The sequence below is a fragment of the Scyliorhinus torazame genome, chromosome 2 (genome assembly GCF_047496885.1).
Source record: "Scyliorhinus torazame isolate Kashiwa2021f chromosome 2, sScyTor2.1, whole genome shotgun sequence".
NCBI classification, from domain to species: Eukaryota; Metazoa; Chordata; class Chondrichthyes; order Carcharhiniformes; family Scyliorhinidae; genus Scyliorhinus; species Scyliorhinus torazame.
Window position 1 is genome coordinate 209774867 of NC_092708.1, and position 23196 is coordinate 209798062.

Here is a 23196-nt window from a genome sequence, read left to right on the forward strand (position 1 = left end):
TGTGGCACAGTGCAGGTTGGATGTGGGGTTATTGGCGGAGAAGGGTGTTTGCAAGAGGGTGGTAATGGCCATCTGGAATTATGTGGAGCAGAATAAGATGGGAGAGATTTCCGCCTCCTCGCTGTGGGAGGTGAACCCAGAAAGTGCTCCAGGGGAACGGCGACGATCAGGAGAACAGGTCCCGTCGACAGAAACTGAGAATTGTCAGGTTACCAGAGGGCAGGAACCCAACAGAATACTTCGGAGAGATGCTCAGGAAATTGTCAGAGAGGGACCTGGCCCACAGGTCGCTCCAGCAAAAGCCCAAGTCAGGAGATCCACCGCAGGCAATAATAGTGAAACTGCATACCTTTCGAGACAAAGAGTGGGTGCTTATGGGCGAGGAGCAGGCTCTGTGGCACAGTGCAGGTTGGATGTGGGGTTATTGGCGGAGAAGGGTGTTTGCAAGAGGGTGGTAATGGCCATCTGGAATTATGTGGAGCAGAATAAGATGGGAGAGATTTCCGCCTCCTCGCTGTGGGAGGTCAACCCAGAAAGTGCTCCAGGGGAACGGCGACGATCAGGAGAACAGGTCCCGTCGACAGAAACTGAGAATTGTCAGGTTACCCTGAAAGCGGTGGTAAAGGGGGGAATAATATCAATTCGGATACACTGAGAGAGGGTGGAGCAGGCTGAGAGGTCGAGATTGGTGGAGGACATTCTGAGGGTGGATTGGAGATATTCAATGGCTCCTGAAGAGGCATTACTAAAGGAGAGGCAGAGGCTCCAGATGAAGTTTGGGCTGGTGTCCACGGGAAAGGCAGTGGGGCAATTGCGTAGAGCCAGAGGGGCAGTATATGAGTACGGGGAGAAAGCTAACGCACCAGTTGAGGAAGCAGGCGGCAGTGAAGAAAATTGGGAGGGTGAGAGACGATAGAGGCATGATGGTATCGGAGCCGGAAGAGGTGAACGGGTTTTTCATGCTTTTTACTGGAGATTGTGTAATGCGGAGCCTCCGGTGGCGGATGAAAGGATGAGCCGCTTTTTGGATGGATTGAAGTTTCTGAGGGTTGAGGAGGTGAAGGTGCAGGGACTGGGGGCCCTGATCAGGCTGAGGGAGTTGATGGACTGTGTGGGGGTCGATGCAAGCGGGGAAGGCCTGGGGTCTGGGATGAGGTGGTTTGTGGACGGATTGGAGTTCCTGAGGGTTGAGGAGGCAAAGATGCACTGACTGGGGGCCTGATCGGGTTGAGGGAGTTGATGGATTGCATGGGGGCCGATGCAGGCAGGGAAGGCCCCGGGCCCGGATGCATTCCCAGTTATGTTCTATAAGAAATTCAGAAGCTGGGGCCCCTGCTAGTTGAGATGTACAATGAGTAGATGGGACTCATCAGTGATGAGTCCCATCACTGCCGCAGCCCACCCCCACCCTTCCGCCGCCTCAACACACACATTGCCTCAGTCTTAATTGGGAATACCTCGCTCAATGGGCAAAATTGTTCAAGATGTTGTGGCAGTTTGCGATTGGGCAGAGGGTTGCTGTATAAGGTGCTTAAGGTGAGTTAGGACAAACAAGGTCAACTTGGATTATCTGGTTACATCGGGGGATAAGGCGGGGGTAACCGCTCTCTCCACTGCTGTTTGCCCTGGCGAATGAGCCACTGGCAATGGCACTTAGGGCTTCATAGAATTTACAGTGCAGAAGGAAGCCATTCAGCCCATCAAGTCTGCATCGGCCCTTGGAAAGAGCACCCTACTTAAGCCATGCCTCCACCCTATCCCCAGAACCCAGTTACCCCACCTAACCTTTTTGGCCACGAAGAGGCAATTTAGCATGGCCAATCCACCTCATCTACACATCTTTGGACTGTGGGAGGAAACCGGAGCACCCGGAGGAAACCCAGGCAGACACTGGAAGAATGTGCAAACTCCACACAGACAGTCACCCGATGCCGGAATTGAGCCCGTGTACCTGGAGACGTGAGGCAGCTGTGCTAACCACTGTGCCGCCGTGCCGTGCAGGGGTATTAAGCAGGGGGGGTCAAGCACCGAGTTGAGTTTCTTTGTATGCGGATGACGTTCTGTATATTTTGGACCTGGTAGGGAGCTTTAACAGAATCATGGGGAATTTGGCCGCTATTCGTGCTACAAGCTTAGTCTGGGAAAAGCGAGGTATTCCAAATTAATGCACGAGGACAGGAGAGGAGTTTGGGGAGATTACTGCTTCGATTGGTTGGGGCGAGTTTTCACTACCTTGGGGTGCAGGTGGCGCAGAGTTCAGCATGGCTGCATAAGTTGAACTTGGAGTGTTTAGTGGAGGGAATGAAGTCAGACTTTAAGAGGTGGGATGAATTGTCAATGTCGATTGCGGGCCGGGTCCACACGGTAAAGATGACGGAGTTGCCAAAGTTTTGTTTGTGTTTGAGAACCTCCCGATTTTTGTGCCCAAGTCCTTTTTCAAGGAGGTTAATGGGATGATTTTAAGGTTTGTGTGGGCGGGTAAGGCTCCGCGGGTTAAGATGGTGTTCTTGGAGAGGGAACAATGGGGGCAGGGGTTAGCATTGCCAAACTTGCTGAACTGCTAGGGGTCAACATATATTACAATGGGCGATGGAGGAGCAGTCCGCTTGGGGCGATTAGAGGCAACCTCATGTAAGGGAACCAATGTGAGGGCACTGTTCTTGGCGTCCCTTCTGGTTTTACCGGTCAGATACTCCAAGAGTCTGGGTGGTATCAGCACTGAGGGTTTGGAACCAGTGGCCACAGCACTTTGGATTCAAAGGCATGGCTCTGAGGCATCGATTTGCGATAATCTTACGTTTGCGCCGGCAGGTTGGATGCGAGGTTCCGGGGATGGCGGCAGGTGGGGATAGAATATTTTAGGAATTTGTTTGTTGAAGGGAAGTTTGTGAACTTGGAAAAGCTGGAGGGGGTATACCAGTTGCCGAAGGGGAATGGATTCAGGTATCTGCAGGTTCAGGACTTCATGAGGAAGGAGGCGCTGTTATTTCCTATGCTGCCGCCCCCGGTGCTCCAGGATAAGCTTCTGTCCGAGGATGAACAGGGGAGGGCACGGTTACGGACATGTATGGGGAGTTGATGAAGAGGGAGAGTGTACCTGTGGTGGAGGTCAGGCGTAAGTGGGAGGAAGAGTTGGGAGTGGCATTGGGGGCCGGAGTACGGAGTAAAGCTCTGCGGAGGGTTGATTGATTGATTTGATTTATTGTCACATGTCCGGAGTACAGTGAAAAGTATTTTTCTGCGGCCGAGGAAACGTACCCAGTAGAATACTCAACAATCAACAGAGAACATTGACAAATGGTACATCGACAAACAGTGATTGGTTACAGTGTGGAACAAGGGGCCAAACAAAGCAAATACATGAGCAAGAGCAGCATCGGGCATCATGAATAGTGTTCTTACAGGGAACAGATCAGTCCGAGGGGGAGACGTTGAGGAGTCTTGTAGCTGTGGGGAAGAATCTGTTCCTATGTCTGGATGTGCGGGTCTTCTGACTTCTGTACCTTGGAAGGGTCTGGAAGAAGGCAATGCCTGGGTGGGAGAGGTCTCTGACAATGCTATCTGCCTTCCTGAGACAGCAGGAGGTGTACACAGAATCAATGTGGGGGTGGCAAGCTTCTGTGATGCGCTGGGCTGAGTTCACCACACTCTGCAGTTTCTTATGATCTTGGACCGAGCAGTTGCCATTTATGCACGATCAATTGTACAAAGACTCAGTTTGGATAAAACTGTGGCTTTATTGCAGTAAGATGTGTGGCCTCCCACAGCACCTGGCGAAATGGCTGCTGAATAGAGGACACGCATATTTATACTCCTACTGGGCGGGGCCAGCAGGCAGTGGCTACCGGCGAACCTGTAGTATAGGTCCTACCTTACATCACCTAATATAGGTGCAACAGTGGTTTACCACATTAACCCCCTGTTAAAAATGAGTCCGGCGGGGGTGGTGGAGGACTATATACAGTAGTGAATTTATGTACAGTGTTTTATTAGGAGACAAAAAAAGTGTCTTTTGAAAGTCTGGTGCCAGTTAGAGATTCAACCGGTCTGGTGCCTTGACATTCCACTGGGAGCGACGTAGCGGTGGTGGCAATGTTGATGCAGGCGACGTCGGTGCTGGCCTGATGTCAGGTGACCCGGGAGCGTGCCAAAATCCTCTTCATCCTCTTGCATGGGTAGGGGAAGGAGGGATGGTCCTGGTGGGGTTAATGGTGGGAGCGCCGGGGGAGGGGAGGGTGGCGCCGGGCCGGAGAAATGTGTATGAGTGGAACGTGCTGGTGCCAGGTCCCTGAGGGAGACAGTATCTTGGCGGCCATCGGAGTATGCCACATAGGCATACTGGGGGTTGGCGTGGAGCAAGTGCACCCTATCCACCTTGTGGAGTCGGATGTGCCTACGGAGCAGGACCAGTCATGGAGCTGCGAGCCAAGTCGGGAGCGACACCCTGGATGTGGACTTCCTGGGGAAGGCAAAAAAGGCGTTCATGGGGTGAGTTATTCGTAGCGGTGCACAGTGGTGACCGAATGGAGTGGAGTGCTTCAGGGAGGACCTCCTGCCAGCGAGAGGCTGGGAGGTTCCTGGACCGTAGGGCCAGTTGGACGGCCCTATAAAACCATCCCGTTCTCCCTCTCTACCTGCCCGTTTCCCCGGGAGTTATAGCGGGTCATCCTGCTGGAGGCGATACCCCTGCTGAGCAGGAACTGACGCAGCTTATCACTCATGAATGAGGATCCCCTGTCACTGTGGATGTAGCGGGGAAGCCGAACAGAGCGAAGATTGTGTTGAGTACCTTGTTGACGGTGGCAGACGTCATATCGGGGCAGGGGATGGCGAAGGGGAACATGGAGTACTCATCGACCACACTGAGAATATACGGGTTCCAGTCGGTGGCGGGGGGAGGGGCCCTTTGAAATCCACGCTGGGGCGTTCAAAGGGGTGGGAGGCTTTCACCAGGCACGCACGGTCTGGCCGGTAGAAGTGCGGCTTGCACTCCGCACAGACCTGGCAGTCCCTGGTGACTGTCCGTACTTCCTCGACGGAGTAGGGCAGATTGCGAGCCTTGACAAGATGGTACAGCCGTGTGACCCCCGGGTGACAAAGGCTGACGTGTAGGGCCCGGAGTCTGTCTACTTGTGCGCTGGCACATGTACCTCGGGATAGGGCGTCTGGGGGATCGTTGAGTTTGCCGGGGCGATACAGAATCTCGTAATTATAGGTGGAGAGCTTGATTCTCCACCGCAGGATTTTGTCATTTTTGATCTTACCCCCGCTGTGTGTTGTTGAACATGAAGGCTACCGACCGTTGGTCAGTGAGGAGAGTGAAACTCCTGCCGACCAGGTAATGCCTCCAATGCCGCACAGCTTCAACGATAGCTTGGGCCTCTTTTTCGACGGACGAGTGCCGTATTTCTGAGGCATGAAGGGTGCGGGAAAAGAATGCCACGGGTCTGCCTGCCTGATTGAGGGTGGCGGCCAGTGCGATGTCTGATGCGTCACTTTCTACTTGAAAGGGCAGTGTCTCGTCGACTGCGTGCATCCCGGCCTTGGCTATATCAGCTCTGATATGGGCGAAGGCCTGTTGTGCCTCGGCCGGAAGGGGAAAGTGGGTGGACTGAATGAGTGGGCGGGCCTTGTCCGCGTAGTTTGGGACCCACTGGGCGAGTAGGAGAAGAACCCCAGGCAGCGTTTGAGGGCCTTGGGGCAGTGGGGGAGGGGAAGCTCCATGAGTGGGCGCATGCGGTCGGGATCGGGCCCCAGAACTCCGTTCTGGACCACATAGCTGAGGATGGCTCAGCGGATTGTGCTGAACACCCTGCTGTTGTAGGTGAGGTTGAGGAGAGTGGCGGTGCGGAGGAATTTAGCAAGGTTGGCATCGTGGTCCTGCTGGTCATGGCCGCAGATGGTGACGTTGTCTCGGTGCAGAAAGGTGGCCCGCAAACCGTACCAGTCGACCATTCGGTCCATCTCCCTTTGGAAGACCGAGACCCCGTTAGTGACGCCGAAGGGAACCATGAGGAAGTGATAGAGCCGACCGTCTGCCTTGAAAGCAGTGTCCGATTTACGAATGGGGAGCTGGTGGTAGGCGGATTTTAGGTCTATCGTTGAGAAGACCCGGTACTGCGCAATCTGATTGACCATATCAGATATGCGTGGGAGGGGGTACGTGTCGAGCTGCGTGTACCGATTGATGGTCTGGCTGCAGTCCACGACCATTCTGTGCTCCCCAGTTTTAACGACTGCCAATTGAGCTCTCCAGGGGCTGTTGCTGGCCTCGATGATGCCCTCCCTAAGCAACCGCTGGACCTCGGACCTGATGAAGGTCTTGTCCTGGGTGCTGTACCGTCTGCTCCTGGTGGCAACGGGTTTGCAATCCGAAGTTAGATTGGCGAAGAGGGATAGTGGGTCGACCTTTAGGGTCACGAGGCCGCACACAGTGAGGGGTGGTAGGGGCCTGCCGAATTTGAGGGTGAGGCTCTGGAGATTGCACTGGAAGTCCAGGCCAAGTAGTAGTGCAGCGCAGAGATCAGGAAGGACATAGAGGCGGAAGCCACTGAATTCTGTGCCCTGGACCGTGAGAGTAACTGTGCAGAACCCCCGGATCGGGACGGAATGGGATCCGGAGACCAGGGAGATTCTTTGATTGGCGGGGTGGACCACGAGGGAGCAGCGCCTTACCGTATCTGGGTGGATGAAGCTTTCGGTGCTCCCGGAATCCAGCAGGCAAGAGGTCACGTGGCCGTTGATTTTCACCGTTGTCGAAGCGGTGGCCAGGTTGTGTGGACGTGACTGGTCGAGCGTCATTGAGGCGTGCTGCGGTTGGTCGTCACTGTTGTCCGAAGATTGAGAGCGTGGGGGGCGCGGGTCATGGAATGTTGCTGGCGTCCATGCCCTGTGGGGAAGACAAGATGGTGGCGCCTGAAGATCCTGCGGGGGACAAAATGGCGGCGCCAATGGGCCGCACGTTGCGGGGGCTGGACAAGATGGCGGCATCCATGGGCCGCACATGGACTGAGGGGGGGGGAAGATGGCGGCGCCCACTGGCCGCGCGTGCTCCGGGGAGGTGAAGATGGCGGTCCCCACTGGCCGCGCATGGTCCGGGACGAAGATGGCGACACCCATTATGTGTGGGTCAGGGGGGAGGGGGCAACTGCGCGGGCCTGGCACACCGCGGCAAAGTGGCCCTTTTTGCTGCAAGCCTTGCAAATGGCAGCGCGGGCCGGGCAGCGTTGGCGAGGGTGCTTCTGCTGGCCGCAGAAGTAACATCGGGGACCTCCGGGATGCGCGGATTGGCATGTGGCGCAAGCGTATTGGCTGGGTAAAGCCCCGGCTGGGGCGGCCGTTTGTGGGGTCCACGAGGGATAGGATGGGTGGGCCGCGCGGCCGGAGGGATAGGCCTGAGCATTACGTGAGGCGACCGTCATGGAGAGTGCTAGCTTCTTAGTCCTCGCTAGGTCGAGTGGGCCCCTTCAAGCAGTCTTTGGCGAATGAGGTCCGACCCAATCCCCGTTACAAAAGCATCGAGCATAAGAAGGTTAGAATGTTCGGTGGCAGTAACGGCCTGACAGTCACAGTCCCGGACGAGTGGGATTAGGGCCCGCCAGAAGTCTTCTATGGACTCACCAGGGAGTTGAGAGCGAGTGGCGAGTACATGCCTGGCGAAGAGTGTGTTCGCTTTCTGTGCAAAGTTTTCTTTGAGGAGCGCCATGGCGTCCGTGTAGTTCGGGGCATCCTGGATCAGCGGAAACACGCTGGAGCTCAACCTTGAGTTCAGGATCTGTATCTTCTGAGCCTCCATCAGAGGGATTGATATAGGCCTCGAAGCAGGCTAGCCAGTGATTAAAGTCCTTTCTGGCGTTGCTCGATTGCAGATCCAGCTGCAGGCGATGTGGGTTGCTTCAGAGGTCCATCTTCTAGAAATTCTTACTGCAATAAATTGATGCACGATCAATTGTACAAAGACTCCGTTTGGATACGACTGTGGCTTTATTGCAGTAAGTTGTGTGGCCTCCCACAGCAGCTGGCGAAATGGCTGCTGAATAGAGGACATGCATATTTATACTCCTACTGGGCGGAGCCAGCAGGCAGGGGCTACCGGCCACCAGTAGTACAGGTCCTACTTATATCACCTAATATAGGTGCAACAGTGGTTTACCACAGCCATACCAGGATAGGATGCTCTCCATCGCACATCTTTAGAAGTTTGTGAGAGTCGATGCAGACATGCCAAATTTCTTTAGCTTCCGTAGGGGGCTTTCTTGGCTGTCGCATCAACGAGAGTGGACCAGGACAGGCTGTTGGTGATGGTGACCCCCAGGAACTTGAAGCTGTCGACCATCTCCACTTCGGAGCCATTGATGCAGACCGGAGTGTGTGGCATGCTACGCTTCCTGAAGTTGATGATCAGTTCCTTGGTCTTTCCGACATTTAGAGAGAGGTTGTTTTCAGTACACAATGCAACCAAGTGATGTATCTCCCTCCTGTAATCTGATTTGTCATTGTTTGAGATACGGCCCACCACAGTCGTATCATCCGCAAACTTATAGATTGTGCCCTCGCGTGTGCAAGACTAGGCCTCATCCAATTTAATGTTGTGCACAGGGCCCACATGACGGTGTCCAGGGAAGGGCAGGATTGGCAGCTAAACGTTCCAGGATTTAGATGTTTCAGGCGGGATAGAGGGGGATGTAAAAGGAGTGGCGGAGTTGCGCCACTGGTTAGGGAGAATATCACAGCTGTACTACGGGAGGACACCTCAGAGGGCAGTGAGGCTATATGGGTAGAGATCAGGAATAAGAAGGGTGCAGTCACAATGTTGGGGGTTTACTACAGGCCTCCCAACAGCCAGCAGGAGATAGAGGAGCAGATAGGTAGACAGATTTTGGAAAAGAGTAAAAACAACAGGGTTGTGGTGATGGGAGACTTCAACTTCCCCAATATTGACTGGGACTCACTTAGCGGCAGAGTTTGTAAGGAGCATCCAGGAGGGCTTCTTAAAACAATATGTAGACAGTCCAACTAGGGAAGGGGCTGTACTGGACCTGGTATTGGGAAATGAGCCTGGCCAGGTGGTAGAAGTTTCAGTAGGGGAGCATTTTGGGAACAGTGACCACAATTCAGTAAGTTTTAAAGTGCTGGTGGACAAGGATAAGAGTGGTCCTAGGGTGAATGTGCTAAATTGGGGGAAGGCTAATTATAACAATATTAGGCCAGAACTGAAGAACCTAGATTGGGGGCGGATGCTTGAGGGTAAATCAACATCTGACATGTGGGAGGCTTTCAAGTATCAGTTAAAAGGAATTAGGGACTGGCATGTTCCTGTGAGGAAGAAGGATAAATACGGCAATTTTCGGGAACCTTGGATAACAAGAGATATTGTAGGCCTCGTCAAAAAGAAAAAGGAGGCATTTGTCACGGCTAAAAGGCTGGGAACAGCCGAAGCCTGTGTGGAATATAAGGAAAGTAGGAAGGAACTTAAGCAAGGAGTCAGGAGGGCTAGAAGTTGTCACAAAAAGCCATTGGCAAATAGGGTTAAGGAAAATCCCAAGGCTTTTTACACGTACATAAAAAGCAAGAGAGTAGCCAGGGAAAGGGTTGGCCCACTGAAGGGTAGGCAAGGGAATCTATGTGTGGTGCCAGAGGAAATGGGCGAGGTACGAAATGAATACTTTGCATTAAGTATTCACCAAAGGGAAGGAATTGGTAGATGTTGAGTCTGGAGAGTGGTGTGTAGATAGCCTGGGTCACATTGAGATCCAAAAAGACGAGGGGCGAAATTCTCCACTCCCGCGCCGGTTGGGAGAATCGCCTGGGCCGCCAAAATTTCCCGGGACGCCAATCTGACGCCCTCCCGCGATTCTCCCAAGCGGCGGGAACGGCCCCATCGAGTTCCGCGGGCGGCAAGCCGGAGAATCGCCGGAGACACTCAAAATGGTGATTCTCCGGCACCCACGCTATTCTCAGGCCCGGATGGGCCGAGCGGCCAAGCCAAAACGGCGGGTTCCGCCCTGCGCCGTCCACACCTGGTCGCTGCCGTAGGGAACAGCGCGGAAACGCTGGGGGGGGGGGGATCCTGCACCGGGGGGTACCTCAAATGTGGCATGGCCCGGGATCGGTGCCCACCTATCGTCGGGCCGTCCTCTCTGAAGGAGGACCTCCTTCCTTCTGCGGCCCTGCAAGATCCGTCCGCCATCTTCTTGCGGGGCGGACTCAGAGAGGACAGCAACCACGCATGCGCGGGTGACGCCAGTTATGCGGCGCCAGCCGCGTCATCTATGCAGCGCCGCCTTTACGCGGCGACAAGGCCTGGCGCGTGTAGATGACGCGGCCCCGATCCTTGCCCATTGTCGGGGCCTGAATCGGTCGGGATTGGGGCTGTTTCGTGCCGTCGTGAACCTCGACGGCGTTCACAACGGCGTGGGCACTTCGGCGCGGGAGTGGAGAATCCCGCCCAAGGTGTTGGGCGTCTTGAAAAATATTATGGTAGATAACTCCCCACGGCCTGATGGGATCTACCCCAGAGTACTGAAGGAGGCTAGAGAGGAAATTGCTGAGGCCTTGACAGAAATCTTTGGATCCTCACTGTCTTCAGGTGATGTCCCGGAGGACTGGAGAATAGCCAATGTTGTTCCTCTGTTTAAGAAGGGTAGCAAGGATAATCCAGGGAACTACAAGCCGGTGAGCCTTACGTCAGTGGTAGGGAAATTACAAGAGAGAATTCATCGAGACAGGATATACTCCCATTTGGAAGCAAATGGACGTATTAGTGAGAGGCAGCATGGTTTTGTGAAGGGGAGGTCGTGTCTCACTAACTTGATAGAGTTTTTCGAGGAGGTCACAAAGATGATTGATGCAGGTAGGGCAGTGGATGTTGTCTATATGGACTTCAGTAAGGCCTTTGACAAGGTCCCTCATGGTAGACTAGTACAAAAGGTGAAGTCACACAGGATCAGGGGTGAGCTGGCAAGGTGGATACAGAACTGGCTAGGTCATAGAAGGCAGAGAGTAGCAATGGAAGGATGCTTTTCTAATTGGAGGGCTGTGACCAGTGGTGTTCCGCAGGGATCAATGCTGGGACCTTTGCTGTTTGTAGTATATGTAAATGATTTGGAGGAAAATGTAACTGGTCTGATTAGTAAGTTTGCAGACGACACAAAGGTTGGTGGAATTGCGGATAGCGATGAGGACTGTCAGAGGATACAGCAGGATTTAGATTGTTTGGAGACTTGGGCGGAGAGATGGCAGATGGAGTTTAATCCAGACAAATGTGAGGTAATGCATTTTGGAAGGTCTAATGCAGGTAGGGAATATACAGTGAATGGTAGAACCCTCAAGAGTATTGAAAGTCAGAGAGATCTAGGTGTATAGGTCCACAGGTCACTGAAAGGGGCAACACAGGTGGAGAAGGTAGTCAAGTAGGCATACGGCATGCTTGCCTTCATTGGCCGGGGCATTGAGTATAAGAATTGGCAAGTCATGTTGCAGCTGTATAGAACCTTAGTTAGGCCACACTTGGAGTATAGTGTTCAATTCTGGTCGCCACACTACCAGAAGGATGTGGAGGCTTTAGAGAGGGTGCAGAAGCGATTTACCAGAATGTTGCCTGGTATGGAGGGCATTAGTATGAGGAGCGGTTGAATAAACTTGGTTTGTTCTCACTGGAACGACGGAGGTTGAGGGGCGACTTGATAGAGGTATATAAAATTATGAGGGGCATAGACAGAGTGGATAGTCAGAGGCTTTTCCCCAGGGTAGAGGGGTCAATTACTAGGGGGCATAGGTTTAAGGTGAGAGGGGCAAGGTTTAGAGTAGATGTACGAGGCAAGTTTTTTACACAGAGGGTAGTGGGTGCCTGGAACTCGCTACCGGAGGAGGTGGTGGAAGCAGGGACGATCGTGACATTTATGGGGCATCTTGACAAATACATGAATAGGATGGGAATAGAGGGATACGGACCCAGGACGTGTAGGAGATTGTAGTTTAGTCGGGCAGCATGGTCGGCACGGGCTTGGAGGGCCGAAGGGCCTGTTCCTGTGCTGTACTTTTCTTTGTTCTTTGAGTTGGTTCTTTCCAGTGGTGGAGGATAGGTGCGGGCAGTATGCTGGGTAGGGGCGATCATGTACATATGTTTTGGGCGTGTCCAAGGTTGAAGGGATTTTTGGACATAATGTCAAAGATTGTGGAGATAGAAGTAGCCTCGAGTCCGGAGGTAGCAATATTTGGTATGTTGGAGGATCCGGGAGTATAGGTGGGGAGAGAGGCCGATGTGTTGCCCTTTGCCTCCCTGATAGCCCGGAGACTGATTTGGCTGTACTGGTGGGACTTTGAGCTGCCGAAGGATTTGGCAGAGTTCCTGCATTTGAAGAACAAGTTCGCCATTCGAGGTGCGAAGGAGGGGTTCACCTCGAGGTGGAAGCTGTTCATTGACTACTTTAAGGAGGATTGAGTCGTCAACATAGGGGGAAGGGGAGGATTTGATTTTTCCTGTTTGGGTGGGGGGTGAAAAACTGGAAAGAGAGGCGGGTGGCAGTGGGGTCAGTGGGGGATGTTTGTTGAGGGCATGTAGGGAGGGAGGGGTTTGTTTCCTGTTGTCATGGTGGCTTTTGAATTTCTTAGTTATGTATATATTGAAAATGCCTTCAATAAAATCTTTTTTTTAAAAACTGGGCGAGGAGCACACGATCGCGTAGGTGGGAAGGACACATAATCCGCATTTACCAAAACATTGGCGCCAATCTGGCCAAGTGACGGGAGGAATTTAATGGGCTAAAGTGCCATTATTTAAAAGTAAAGTACAGTTTGGTATGTTGTACCCAGCGAGACTATGGGTCACGTTGAGCAAAGAACATTGCTTCCTCTAACGTGTTGAAGTAAACAAGTTCATCCAAAAGAATGAACTTGTAAGGCAACAATAAGAGACACAATAAGGCCACACTGCCGAGCAGGCTTGTGTACGGGAGTAAAAAGAGAGTTGCAACATATCTCCCTCAAGTGCCTGGCAGAAGCGGGGGGCAAAACAGAAATCTAGGGGGAGCAGGGGTGAGGGAGGCAGATATGGGGGGGAATTGGGGGAAAGGGTAGAGCGGACGGCATGGGTAGATGGGTTTGGGGGGGGTTCGGGGATTAGGAGGGTGGAAGGTAGAATGCTGGTCACAATAGGTCGTACATGGCGACAGCTGGAAAGGGGAAGACAATTGTGGCCATCCTGGATGGCCCACGAACAAAGGGAAACCCTGGCCTGCAGGCGCACATCCATGTGGTAAGTATGGCTGACCCCACAGGGGGTGAGGGGATCGGAACCCTCCCCAACAAACAGAATAGTCACCTGGAACTGAGGGGACTGAATGGGGCAGTGCAAAGATCCAAAGTCTTCGCCCATCTAAAAAGTCTGAAGGCTGACAATCTTCCTTCAAAAGACACACCTGAGGGAGAAGGACCGACTGAGAGTAATAAAAAGCTGGGTAGAACAAGAACGAGGGAGGTAGCCACACTGTTTGCAGCGACAAACATTGTGACGACCCAGGGGGCGATGCTTGATCGTTAGCAGTGTCCTGGTGGTGCTTGTAAATAAATATGCCCAAAACTGGGATGACGCCAAATTCATTAAAAAAATCCCTGCCCTCGACTCCCACCAGTTCATCATGGAGGGAGACTTCAACTGTGTACAGGACCCAATGACTGACAAGTCTAACCCCCAGTTCAGGGGAAAAATCGGGAATGGCAAAAGAACTGAACACTGTTAGGGAGAAAATGTAAATAATAATCTTTATTAGTGTCACAAGTAGGCTTACATTAACCTTTTATAAGGTCTAACGACGAGAAGTAGGCTTGCATTAACACTGCAATAAAGTTTCTGTGAAAATCCCCTAGTCGCCATACTCCTGCGCTTGCCCGGGTACACTGAGGGAGAATTCAGAATGTCCGGGAGGTGGACACGCAGGAGTTCAACCATCTGAGGTTCTCTTTTCCCACGTTCACAAAGTCTACTTCCGTATCGATTTCTTTGTGGTGACTTCTTTGTAGTGAGTAAATCAGTGCTTCCAGGGGTAGTAGGGGCGAATACTTCACAATTTTAATCTCGGACCATGCACGGCACTAGTGGATGTGAAGTTGGAAACAGGCTGGGCCCAGTGCCCCCATGGAGGATGGGCACAGCCCTCCTTGCTGACAAGACGTTTGCAAAAAAATGTCAAAACCATCGACGGATATGTAACCTGCAACAAAAATGGGGAGGTCTCGCCCTCCGCATTCTGGAAGGCACTAAAGGCAGTGATAATGGGGGGAAATAATAGCATACAGGCTAGACAACGACTGTTCGGCTCCATATTTGGAAATGGGTCGACGGCCTGCATGGCCTTGACCATGGAACTGCAGGCGGAGAGGAAAAAACTACAAATGGAATTTGACCTGCTCTCTACTGGGAAAGCAGTGAACCAGCTCCGCCGCACACAGAGGATCTTTTATGAGCATGGAGACAAGTATGACAGTAGGGGGCCTGTATCTGGACAGTAGATTAGCGACCCTGGGGCAACTAACAAAACCTCCAGCTCCCAAAAGAGAATGAGTTTTGATACTTGCAACTGAGCAATTTCCTCCGCAAGGAGACCACAATGTTCCCCAGCTATCCAGATGTATCCTATTGGACAGACTGCTGGCATTGGGCAAGTTAGGGGACGGTAACGGTGTTGACATGTACAAATGACTGCTAGAGGAGGGAAGGGCTCTGCTGGACGAGACACTGGAAAGTGAGGAGGAGGAGGAGCTGGTCATGGAGATAGGGGAGAGGGACTCTGGATCGAAGCACTGCATAGGGCGAACTCCACCTCCAAATCATCAGGGCTGAGCCTAATACAGCTAAAGGTAGTGCACAGGGTGCACTTGACCAGAGCACGCATGAGAGGGTTTTTCCTGGAGGTGGAAGACAAATGTGAACGGTGACAGCGAGGCCTGACCAACCACATCCACATCATCTGGGATGCCCCAAATTTGTCAGGTACTGGACTGCCTTTTTTGAAGCCATGTCCAGGGTTGTGGGAGTAAGGGTAGAGCCATGCCCACTAGTGGTGGTCTTCGGGGTGCCGGAATATCCAGAGCTCTTTAGGGGGCGAAGTGCAGACGTCCTAACCTTTGCCTCCCTGAATGCCCGCCGGAGACTCATACTCGGCTGTAGGTCAACAGCACTACCCAAGGTCGCGGACTGATTGTCTGACTTGGTGGAATTCCTCAAATTGGAGAAAATAAAATTTGCCATCAGAGGATCGGAAGAAGGCTTCCACAATATATGGAGACAATTCACCAGCTGGTTCGAGGACCTGTTCATGACTAGCAACTAACTGGGGTGGGGAGGGATGGCGAGGGGAGCGGAGACTGAGCTAGACTGGGGAAAAGAAGGAGGTGGGGGGGGGGGGGGGGTGAAGGGGAGGCACGACCTAGAGGGCAGGGGAAGCAATTACAGAGGGGCATAAGGGTACTAAGGAGGGGGAGAATTCCCATTGATGCTGCCACGGCAACTAATACGTTATGCTTCTGTGGCCTCATACGCACCCTGGTATTGTCTAACAAATGTGTATATAGTTAATAATATGATTGTTGTAGCCACCCATTTGGGAGTTTATTGTTAATATACCTCGTGTTTCTGTACGTTTCCTGTGTGTTCTTACCTTTTTTTTTGTTATAAATACAAATGAAAATCAATACAAATACTTTTTTTTAAAAAACAAAACACTATGGCCAGACTCTTCCATTCTGGAATCCAAGTTAAGTGGTGGCAGCAAAATGGGAGCAATTTCCACTGGATAGATGGGATAGCTGACAATACATGATCCTGTGCTGGTCATCTCATTACATTGGCATCTGGGAGGACCATGGCGAATCTTATGGCAGGGATAAGCAGAAAGTTGCTGTCCCCGCCATTACCTTGCGGGTAGGTCTGAACACCACATTTAAAAGGGACCTGCGCAACCATTCTCTCCTGTAGACCAGCCACATCAGTCTTGCTATTGTACAAATTTCTATCAGCCAGAATGTTCCAGACCAGACAATGTGCAACACTGAAGTCTCGCTGGAGATTCAGCTCCAGGCCATCCAGGAAAGGCAAGGGGTCCTGCTTCCCCAGGATGGGAGCAGGAGCCATCCCGCCTCAACACAACAGCCTTGATGGAGGTTGCAGCAGAGGTTTGTGCCTGTGAGGCCCTCCAAAGAAGTGCCCAGGAGCACAGAAAGAAGTTGAGTGATATGCTACCCTCTATGAGGGTAAATGGCACTGTCTACTTACTGCAAACTGACACTCCTAAGGGCATCAGGCAGTGTAAGTGTACAAGTGCACAGTGATCTCAGACAGGAATTTGGAGTGCAACATACACAGCAGTTAGGATATGTTCTCTGAATACGTGCCAGTTACTTCGTGCTCTCAATCTTCTACCGGTTTGTTATAACCTGCCCCGACCCTATTGGCTCAGGTCAATCAACTTAATGTCTCTAAATTTATTTCAGTTATTCTATTAAAAGGGGCCACTCGTGACAGGGGTACTGCCCAAAAATGATAAAGAGCAATGGCAACTTATCACACATCAAGTCAAAACTTCTCCTCCGCTCAGCAGGTCCCCAATTTTGGTCACCCCGGCAGCCACAGCCTTCCACTCCACCAGCCAACGGAATGGATATTGGCAGAGGTGCGGATTCCTGAGTAGTGGATCCCTAACGATAGCCACTACTCCCGATGGCAAAGAGCTGCGGCGTGTGGTGACCATGCTCCAGACTTTGAGAAGGTTATGGTACAAGACGGGCAGCGTCTGCAAGTGGTTACGAAGACCCCAGATGGTCGACAAACAGGAGTTGCACGTCATAATTCAGGCCATGCACCTAGCGGAAGATGGTTACCCCATGTATCTTGGGGAATATGAGCTCCCCCCAGTGAGAGGGCCGGGAAAATCATTAACCTTTCAGCTGTTTAAATAGAGCTGGCCAGTGTGATACCAGCTAGAGAGCGAACCAGTAGTGAACTACTGGTGCTGTGTAAATATTGTTGTAAACAAAGTTAATTTCTGTTTGGCTCTACAAACTGCTGCTGGATTCTTTACAGCCCTCACAAAGTGGTTGCAGGACATCCTGCTTGTTATTCTGCCATGAGCGTGTATGCTCCTGAACTACTCATACAAACATTGGGATGACAATCAGTTGTTTTGTCTTTTTGCAGAACAAGACGGTCACAATAAGCAGAAGAGGGCTAAGAAGGGACGAGGCATTCCAGACATTCAAGTCGTCACCACAGATGAAGGGAAAAGCCACCAAGATATTCGGGGAGGAGCAGGACTGTGCCTGCACTGAAGGTAGTGTGGATCCAGTCCGCAGTTGTTAGTTGCGCCAGAGTAACATATTGGTTTAATTAAGGAGCCTGCTGAGGCAATTACTAAATTGTTTTCTCTCTATACCAGGTACTAGTAAGAAAAGAGGGAGGTCAACAACACAGACCATCTACAGCTCCCTCTTGAATCCCAGCTCAGAGAAAGATGCTACAAAAGATCTATCAAGGTATTCACCTATGCCCTTAACCAATGCAGATACATTCACCTCGGTTGATCCATGTTCTAGGATAGGCTCAGTGTCACAATCTGGTGAGCACATCGCATACACGTGTTCACAACTGACGGAAGAAGTGACAGCTGAGTTGCTTGACACTCTGAGGACTGCTGGAGACCAGGCCCCCAGCTCAGTCTCATGCAGATGATGGACTCAGCCCTAAGGAACATGCATGGAGATGCAAAGACAGACAGGGGAACATGAGGCAGAGTTGACAGAGGCCATGCACAGACTGGGCAGAAGGCTAGAGCTGTCTGTCCTTTTTCTGTCTTATGTCATGGTTCTGGTATGAGACCACTTGGCTGCCTCAGTGGAAATGGTGGTTTCCACCTTGGAGACTAAGTCCAGCAGAAGGCACAGTGGCTTCCAGATCTTTGCTCGCACCTGTACTCTTGTCGCTCTAGGCATTGGTGCAGTACAACATTGGAGTCTCCTGCTCTTTCTCCTCAAGGAATCAGGGAGGTGCCATCAGGCAGCAACAGGGAGGACGGGCACCAGCCAGATACCTCACGTGCTTCATACCAGGATATTCCAAGGGTGCCCTGCTGCTCCACCTCCCCTTTGCGTGTGACCCTATCGCCCCCAGCAGGTCAGACCGTGGAGGGTGCAACTGCAAGTTGGATTTGAGTGTAAGATTTAGAGGTGTGTGTGTGTGTGCAGTTGACTGAAACCTTTCCAGTACTCACATGGAGATTGGTTTGACCTCTTTGTCTCCTTATCAAGGGTGGCAGTCGACCTCACAAAAAGGGTTTGCATTGGATATCATTGAAGGAGCGAGGTCTTAGACCAGGAGGTGAGAGAGAGTAGAATGGGCCTGTGTTCTGAACTGTGCCAAAGATTGGAGGATCATGAAGCTATCCATGTGAAGTATCAGCAGTTCTAACAGGACTCTGCAAGGGCCATGCAGGAAAGATGGGTGACCACAATGATGGATGATAATCTCGCATTAATACTGAGGACATCTAGGGCTGAGTCTCTGCGATTGGAGGGGATAGAGTGGTTGCTGCTAAGCAACTCACAGTGCAGGTGGGGCACTCTCTTAATGGACTCCAAAGTAATTCCAACTTCTCGGCATGATAAAGATGTCAAGGCAAATGGTTTTTTTGGGAGGCCAGGAACATGATCTTCCCTGGTAAACCTGCATGGAGGAAAAATCTCAAGGGGTAAAATGATGGTCTTATTCTGCTCCTCCCTTTGGATCCACCTATCTGGTAAGAGCTTTCTGCTAGTCCTGCCTCCCCTTTGGGAGTAGGTGTGAAAGTGATATGAGTGCACCCTGTGACAGTCGAGGAGTACTCTACCTAAGATCTTCCCGATTAGTTGAGGTTGTAAGCTACCAGACAAGGTCTTGTCAATATCTAAAGTAAGACTCACTGTTTGGGGTGTTGAATTATAGTATCAACAATGTTCCTTGCTTTCACTACCTTCGGTATACGAGATAGACTATCACGAGATAGATTATCCTCAACTTCAACAAAATATTTCTAATTCTTGAGAACTGGGCATGGGTAAGTGGCCCTTCCGATAGCCTCAAAGGGTAAGAATATGATGAGCCTTAATTAAAAGTCCCTCTTATTTATTAAAATAGACACGGATCTGTATGGTAAACTATATATGCAATTTATTTAAAGAAAAAGGGTAATACAAGTATTTTTGGTAAATGATACAGTTTGACAAATACAGGATATATGATGAGTTAGCCTGTGAACTCCCTAACTACATAATTGCTTAAGCTATAAACATCTCATACTTATATCGACAAGTAGCCTCGGAATTCGATACTCAATCAATGAGCAGAATTCTACGAGTCGAGATAGCAGCCTGGTCAAATAAACACCCAGCAATCTCTTAAAAAGCTCTCCAAGCGAAATTCTAACTTTCGCAGCCTGTGCTTAAACATTTATATAGGGTTTTCTTACTTAGGGAGTTCGAGGGAGTTTTTTGTAGAGCATCTGCTTCTGAAAAATAAATTGACTATCCAGTTATTTCAAGACAAAGAACAGTCTCTCTCTTGGTTGGCAAGGCCTTGGTTTCTAGGGAGGTCTAGCAGGGCACCTGTTCCTAGGTTGATCCGTCTGGTAGCTATCTCCAGAAAAACACCAGCCTCCCTTCTTGGCAAGGCCTCTTGCCAAGCAGTAGCCTCCTTTAGTGGCAAGGCCACTAAACAAGCAATAACCTCCCTTAGTTGGCAAAGCTTATTTCCCGACAAGGCCACTAGACTTAATGAATTCACTGCACCTGGACTTTTACAAAGATAATGTCTGTAATACATGTTGAAAAACATTATTGCGATAAGTACTGGTTTACAAGAGATAAATGACTTCATCACTCATCAGTTTTTAATACAGGGTTAAATACATGATTTAATATAAAATCAGTTCGGATCAGCTTTTAATATAAAGTGAATATATGATTTAATATAGAATCAGTTCTAATCAGCTTTTAATATAGGTGGATACTGCCACAACCCTTGCCAAGGTTAGATATGATATTGCTTCAAAGTTGCCATGCACACAGACTTTGTCAGGGTATGGATAAAATCTCAATTTTACTTACAGGTGCCTGAGGTCGCAAGAGAAGATGCTGCTGTGCACATTCTAACGCAGTCAATTTCAAAGTCAGGGTCGCAACCCGCATGCGGGGGGTCAGGCACAGGTGTCGGGAGGGTCGCAGGGGTATCGGTCGCGGCGTTCTTGATCGCGGGAAGAAGTGACCTGCGGCCGCGACCGACTTTTTAAAACGGCGGCCGCGACAGACTTTCAAAATGCTGGCCATCTTGTGCATGCATGCCCCCTCAGCAGCGCGCAGGCCCGGAGCCCAGCTAGGCAGAATGCCTCCTCCTTATGTCAGAACGCTGACCCAGAAGGAGGTTCTTTTTTTTAAATCGCTGGAGTCTTCCTGCCTGGAGCAGTGGCAGAGAGCAGGTCACATGCCCCTTACACTGACGCCACGTGCTCGGGGTGCGAAAGAGATTCCTCCATTTTGTAGCTGCCAGCCATGCTGGTGTGAGCTCCGGGGACTCTGGTGAATAATCGATGAAGAAAAAGCTGAAAACAGGAAGAAAGCACTATAAAGATGATTTCTTGAGGAGGGGTTTATTAATTGTGCCACTGCAAACCAGGATGCAAAGTTCATATGTATTTTATGCACGGAAACACTGGCAAATGAAAAATTAAAACCCTCAAAATGTCAAAGGCATTTCAACACGAAGTATTGCAAGTTTGAGGACAAACCTCTTGATTTTTTTCAAAGGGTGCAGTGAGATTTTCATTTAATTTTCATTCATTTCATCTTAAATCATCAGCAGAAATCCTTACCAGAAATATAACATTGAATAACAAACCAAGTGAGATCGTGAGGACCAAGCAGGCTCACCTGTCACATTAAAGGTAAATTAAAATGGCGGATGGTGAAGTTCAGCTGGTGTGGGTCATGAAGGTCGGCTGGAGTGGGTCACAAAGGACGGCTGGTTGGTAAAAATGGGTCCTGAGCAAAGAAGTTTGAAAGACACTGTTCTAATGCACACAGTTAACTGCAGGGCTCTGTATATCAACGCAGTTTGATGCATGTAAGTGATCAAACCATCAGCAGGGCACACATTAGTAATGCAGTGGAAGTCAACTACCATAAATCAAATACATCGGAGGAAACTGTAATGTGAAGTAATGTAATGCACAGTTTTATTTTAGAAATTTAGAGTATCCAATTATTTTTTTTCCAATTAAGTGGCAATTTAGCTTGGCCAATTCCACCTACCCTGCACATCTTTGGGTTGTGGGGATGAGACCCACACAGACACTGGGAGAATGTGCAAACTCCACATGGACAGTGACCTGGGGCCGGATCGAACTCCAGTCCTCGGCGCTGTGAGGCAGCACACGCCACAGTACCACCATATGTAATGTAAAAGTTTAGAGGAGATGTGCAAAGCAAGTTTCTTACACAGAGGGTGGTGAGTGCTTGGAACACACTGCCGGGAAGGTGGTGGAAGGCCGATACGATAGCGGTGTTTTAAAAGTCATCTTGATGAATACATGAATAGGATGGGAATAGAGAGATACGGACCCCAGAAATTCAGAAAGTTTTCGTTTAGACAGGCATCATGATCGGCGGAGGCTTGGAGGGTCAAAGGGCCTGTTCCTGTGCTGTACTGATCTTTGTTCTTTGTCTGGAACCAAAAAGGAACTGGAGCCTTCCAGCCAACAGATAGAAAACGAAAATGTAAAGGAAATATCTTAGCAGCTTACTCGGCATGTAATTTCAAACATGACAGCAATCAAACTGTCATGGGCATGTCGCACCTTTGCAAAAACCTCTGCATGGCTTAGTGACATCCTGGTCCTTGTCAGTTCCATTCCCCTTCACCGTCCTCATTGTCGAAGGAGACATCTCTGTTCTCCCTTCAGCCAAAACATCTTCACTTTGTTGCACGAAATGTGCAGAGTGCAACAAACAATAATAATCCGGAACACACTGTGTGATTAGTAGTGGAGAGCCCCACTTGATTGGGCCCAAAATCTGGAACTTATCTTTAGGAGGTCTAGCATCTGCTTATTCACGGACCTGCTGGAGGCACGCTTGACATTGTAACTCACTGCAACTACACTCTGTAGATAGCAAACTGGTATCATGAACCAGGTCTTCTGGGAATATCTGCCATCTGGGAGTGGGTCAGAATATAGGCATTGTGGGAACCCCTTGGAACTGATCATAAACATTTTTTTTAAAGAAATTTAGAGCACCCAATTCTTTTTTCCCCCAATTAAGTGGCAATTTAACGTGGCCAATTTACCCACCCTGCACATCATTTTCAGTTATGGGGGTAAGACCCATACAGTCATGGGGAGAATGCGCAAACTCCGCATGGACAGTGACCTGGGACCGGGATCGAACCTGGGTCCTCGGCACCATGAGGCAGCAGTGGTAACCACTGTGCCACCATGCTGTCCCTCAGTACTGATCATAAACGTGCAGGATTTACACCCCGTGTCTGCGTGGGTCTCACTCCCACGACCCAAGGTGTGCAGGTTAGGTGGATTGGCCACGCTAAATTGCCCCTTGGTATCCAAAAAGATTAGGTGGAGTTACTGGGTTACGGGGATAGGTTGGAGGCATGGGCTTAGGTGGGATGCTCTTTCCAAGGGCCAATGCAGGCTCGATGGACCGAATGGCCTCCTTCTGCACTGTAAATCCTATGATTCTGTATCGGAGTTGAATTACACCATTTGGCCCATCAAGTCCGATATGTTCCTCATCCCCATTCTCCTGCCTTCTCCCCATAACCCTGATCCCTTTATTAATGAAAAAATGCATTATTAATCAAGAACACCAGATTTATGTTTGAGGTGCTGTTACCTACAGGGCTACAGAACAAGAGATGGAAGATGAAATTAGACAGAATAGTTATTTCTTAGAACGTAAGAACTAGGAGCAGGAGTATGCAATTTAGCCTCTCGAGCCTGCTCTACAGTTCAATACGATCAATTTAGCATGGCCAATCCACCTAACCTACACATCTTTGGACTGTGGGAGGAAACCGGAGCACCTAGAGGAAACCGACGAAGACACGGGGAGAAAGTGCAAACTCCACACTGACAGTCACCCAAGGCCGGAATTGAACCA

General features: G+C 50.5%; 1 protein-coding gene across 1 annotated transcript in view; it reads left to right on the forward strand.

Annotated features, from left to right (window-relative positions):
* The window catches only part of LOC140395470 (zinc finger protein Helios-like), a 419920-nt gene that overhangs the window by 65368 nt on the left and 331356 nt on the right, over nucleotides 1–23196 (forward strand). The window contains exons 2-3 of the mRNA XM_072483282.1: nucleotides 17192–17324; nucleotides 17430–17526. The gene's annotated coding sequence lies outside the window, so the exon portion shown is untranslated. The remainder of the gene's footprint in view (nucleotides 1–17191; nucleotides 17325–17429; nucleotides 17527–23196) is intronic.